Source organism: Octodon degus, unplaced genomic scaffold, assembly GCF_000260255.1.
Source record: "Octodon degus isolate 3935 unplaced genomic scaffold, OctDeg1.0 scaffold00005, whole genome shotgun sequence".
Lineage (NCBI taxonomy): Eukaryota > Metazoa > Chordata > Mammalia > Rodentia > Octodontidae > Octodon > Octodon degus.
The window spans coordinates 8,345,066-8,350,386 of record NW_004524581.1 but is presented as its reverse complement, the minus strand read 5'-3'; positions in this window follow the sequence as shown (position 1 = coordinate 8,350,386).

The window sequence follows — 5,321 nt, the reverse complement described above, 5'->3', positions numbered from 1 at the left end:
CCATCGTACAAGATGCAGACAGGATATCCTGTCCAAACACTATTAGTACAAATCTTGAGGAAATGAGGAGAAACCTGCAAAAAATAAAATAATTTTTTTTTTTTAAAGTGCAAGAAGCAAAAACCAGCTGTGACCCGCTGCGTCGTCGCCGAAGCTGGCTAGGACTCCCCCTGGTGGGCATGGGGACCTCCGCAGTTTGCATTCTCAGTATGCTTTTCTCCTATGCAGCAGAGCCGCGGAAGCGCACGTTAATCGGAAAGGGTGAAGGGTGAAGGAAGGACCCGGGGGGAGCACGTGTAGGAATCTTGGGGTGCTTTTCTCAGCTCAAACGTTTGAAGCTCATCACCTTTACACGGCATGTTTGCTGCTTTCACCCTTCGTCTCCAGTTACTTGGTAAGTCTTTAAACAGTGTTAAAGAAAACCTTACTTCCCAAATCAAGTAGCGTTGGCTCATTTCAGCTATTGCTGAACTGTAGTTTCCGATCAAGAAAGCAGCCTCCTCGAAAGGAAATAGTCATTACTATCTAGTAATAGTAAGTTCTATGCTTTCTTACCCTGAGACAATATATTTACATATGTGAGTCTGATTTACTTCACTTATGAATATGGTTTCTAGTTGCATCTATTGATCTATAAAAGCCTTGAGTTTATCCTTTTTTATAGCTGAGTGATACTCCATTGTATAAAAATACCACATTTTTTTTGTATCGCAAATTGTTTATTATAAAAATGAAGATACTGAAATTCCATTCACAGGGCAACAAATTGAAATACAGTGCATTTGAAGTTAAGCATTGCAGTTTCATTTGTTGCAGTCAGCTAGTTTGAAGTAGGCACAATTTTTTTTATTTTTATTTTTATTTTTTTTCATAATTTTATTGATAAACAAATAGCAATGAGACAGTTTCAAATCAAATCGCTAGGACAGTTTCAATAACTAACACACTGCATACATTCTTCTTAGTGGTTAATTGCTGTGCAAGATGCGGACTTGATATTCTATTTACAAACACCACTAGAACAAATCATTCTAAAAATACCACATCTTAAATAAGATCCAAAATACATAATAGGAATTTTGAAAGGGAAAGAAACTGCTCAAATAGACAGAACAACTATGATGGGAGAAGAAAAATAATACATATATACACAATATAGCTGATTATTATGCTACTAATTTCAGTACTTATATTGTTTAATCAGTTTTGAGTGCCTATACCTTGCAATCTGAGCAGCTATTTGGAAGATAACAATATGCATATAATATAACCTTTGTTAACTTCCTGTTATGTTTTGAAATTCTTTATGGTCTTTTTTATTTCTCTCTTTAAAAAATAAGTCATACAATACTTAGACAGGGTGTTGAACAGCTGGAGATCAGTGGATAACAATTAATAATGGAACACACTTACCATGTATTGGGCATGGTGTAAAATATACTAAAAATTATGGGAAGCCAGGGTTTGGGGCTAAGCACCTGCCTAGAGCTCTAAGACCAAACCAAGTTAAAATGAAGTGACTCATGCTAAATTCCGCCTTATGGAACTTTAAGGAAGTAGACAGATTCCCAAACAGATCATCTTTTTCTAAAACCAGATTCCAGTTTACCTGGGTCAGTATAAGCTATGGTTTGTGTCTACTTGTCCGCCAGAAGCCTCATGCAGTCTTGTCAGAGATTAATTCATGATCCAGTGCTGGGATGATGGGTGTGGATGCTACGCCTGCCCTTGGGCAGCTGCTGCCACAGGCGCGGCTCCTCCCTTTGCTCTTTGCTGTTTTTCCACCATGATGAACTGCTGCCCTCTGCTATGTGCCACTCTGCCTTGGAGCCAGCTGAGTATGGACTGAAATCTGCACTGTGAGCTAAATAAACCTTTCCTTCCTTAATTTTGGTTGTTGAATATTTTATCCCAGAAATGAGAGAAAAGTAACCAAGACAGCATAAGAAAATCTCCTCTCCTTTAACTCTAATAAAGTAATCTAAGGCTGACGATCCTGCTCAGTGATGGAGTGTTTGCCTGCCAGGGCAGAGCCCTGAGTTTGACCCTCAGTGCTGGAAAACAAACAAACAAACAAACTGATGTAACTACTCAGTAGAACAGAGGCTGCCTCAGCTTTATGAACTGCTGATAAAAGCCAACTAGGGTCTAGGGAGATAGCTCAGGGGCATAGGTGCCTGCCTGGCAAGCACAAGGTCCCGAGTTTGATACCTACTACCACAAAAAGTAAATTACATTTATAACTAAATTTCTTTTTTTGACAAAGTCTTCATATGTATTTTATTTTTATGATACTCTGTGAGGTAGTCCTATTGAACCTGTTTCATAGCTGCTCAGAGAGTTCAGATGACCTGATCACGGGCTCTTAGTTCTCCCTCAGGGTGCTCACTAATGAACAGTGAATGCTGAGAATGGTTATGGCATAAACTAGTAAAATAAGCCTTTTCAAAGTTGTATTTTTGTGTATCTTCATTTACAACAGACATCTGTAGTTCCAGGCTTATTTCAGCACTGTTCACAATAGCCAAAACATGGAAATAATCTAAGTGTCCAACTGGTGAATGGGGAAAGAAAATGTGATACATACACATATTGGAAAATTATTCCATTATAAAAAGAATAAAATCCTGCTATGATCTGTGATAGCCAAATCTTGGAAACAACCAAGATGCCCATCACCTGAGGAATGGTTGAAAAAGATGTGGTATTTTTACACAATGGAGTATTACTCAGCTATAGAAAATGATAAACTTGAGGTCTTTACATTGAAGTGGATGCCACTTGAAGATATACTCATAAATAAAATAAACCAGACACACATGTGTAAATATTGTATAGTTTCCCTAGTATAACAACTCAAAAGAAGAAATACAAATTGAAAGGTATAATACAAGTAAAAGGAAAGCAGGATCTCAAGGACTAACTAATCAAAAGAGGGAAAGGAGAAGAGCTAGGAAACATGACAATGTCAAGACATACAGTTATATGTAGAAGATGGGCAAGGCAATGATCCTGAGAATCTCCAGAAGATTTTTAAATCTAGCAGTTAATTGGAAAGATTCTCACCCTGACTAACTATATATACTGATATGTGTGAACTAAGCAACTGCACTGCAGATGGTAATCTGTAATAGTAGTTTCATGCTTGAAGTGCCTGTCATTCTGGTCTTCTGAATATGGGCTGCTTGTCATGACATGCCAGTTGCTGCTGTGCTGTCTCTCGGGTGGATGATTGTTCAAAAAGAAGGGGGTGGTGAATGAAGGCAAGATATAGGAAAAGGAATATTGTGGGACTGTCCTGCTTCAAGGTTGTATATGGTTAGACTTTTGGACTTATGTGTAAACATAAGAAGTATATAATTCTTTATGCCTATTTTAAAAAATATATTCTAATTTTTAAATGTTTTTCATCATATTCTATAGGGACTTAAAGTTCAACATATCAATACTTCATGAAAAATACCTGTTCCATGTTATGCCTAAGATGTTTGATATTCAGACAGATAGTGAGGTTAAGCTTAACAGCCTAGGTTGTGTGGTAATAACAATAAGCTTGTCTTCTGGAGGGTTAACAACCTAAGTTTGCAGACCAAAATTAGAGTAAAAGGAGGGCCGCAAGGAAAGCTAACATTTTGGCCCTAGCCTTCCAAGGTCAATTAAGACTCAGGACATATGAGAACTTGTACTGTAAGGTCATATAACTCGGTAGTGTCCCAAATTTTCTGATCAAGGAGATTATGGGGCCAAAGAGGAAAGTGATCAATGATGTAGAGTGTGCCTAAGGAGAGTCACATGGAGAGAAAACATTCTCTCAGGCTTTCACAGAGAGCACATTGGCCAAGCAATGGCTGTGACTTATCCACATGGCTGACACTGACAAAGGTTCTACAATCTGAGGCACAGAATCTCAGGATAAATCGTGAGGGGATTTCACTGACCTTATCAGACCCAAAAGCTACAACTCTTGTTGCATAGGTCCTGCTTTACCGTGGTCTTAACCATCCAGCAGAAAAGTATAAAAACGAAGTATAAGAAGTAAAGCCATGCTGTTATGTTGAGCTGTAGGGGACTCAGGTCAACAATTTCTGACATTGCCAGTGAAGTGGAAGACCCAATGCTATTATGGACTACTGAACAGTTGTAGAATATTTTGGTGAGTTTACAAACCTATAATATTTTAATGATGGAACTTAACAATAAAAGGGGATACAGATGAATATCCATTTTGCATCTGTGTATTCAAAGTGGTTAGGATATATAGTTACATTTTCTTAATGAATAGAGGGATTTGTTCTAATGGTGTTTGTAAATAGGATATCAAGTCCACATCTTGTACAGCAATTAACCACTAGGAAGAATGCATACAATGTGTTAATTATTGAAACTGTCCTACCGATTTGGTTTGAAACTGTCTCATTGCTATTTCTCAATAAAATGGAAAAAAAATCCTGCTATAGGTGACAGCACGACTGGAACTAGAGATCCTTATGTTAAGAAACAGGCCAGGTGCTTGAAGACCAGTACCTTACCAGAACTCATATGTGCAGGCTAAGCAAGTTGATCTTTGATTAACGTGACAGTAGAATATTGCGTGCCAGAGGCTGCAATGAGTGGGGGGCAGGGAAAGATAGGGGAAGGTCAACCGATTGATACAGTTAAAGCAGGATTAAAGAAGTTCTAGCTGGGCCTGGTGGCACATGTCTGTAATCCCAGCACTCAGGAGGCTAAGGCAGGGGGATCGTTGCAAGTTTGAGACCAGCCTAGGCTATAGAGTGAGCTCAAGGCCAGCCTAAATTGCACAGTGAGACCCTGTCTCAAAAAGATAAAAACAAAAACAAACAAAAGTTCTGATGTGGTACTATACAGTAGGCTAACAGAGCTTAATGTATTGTCTCAAAAAGCTACGATTTTATTACCATAAAGAAATGATAAAGGCTTGCAATATATGTTTGACCCTAAACATCACACAATATTAAACTATCAACTGACATCCAATTAATGTATATAATTTTATGGTGCTATAGGTCAGTTAAGAAAGTAATAAAAAATCCTTGCACAGATGTTATAAAACATTTTTATCTTGCTCAGGTATTTACTAGGCATTGACAATACTTAAGCACCCCTCCGGGCAGGAGGTTATGATTGAATACAAAGCCTTCCAAATTTTGCCTCAGGCAGTGAGGGCTGCCTTCTAGTTTATTTTTTATTTTTTTAATTTATTTTTTTATTTTTTATTTTTGCTTTAACTTTATTTTATTTATTTTTTCTTATATTTTTAAATTTTTTAATAGATTGCAAATTGAAAATGAATTATTTACAAA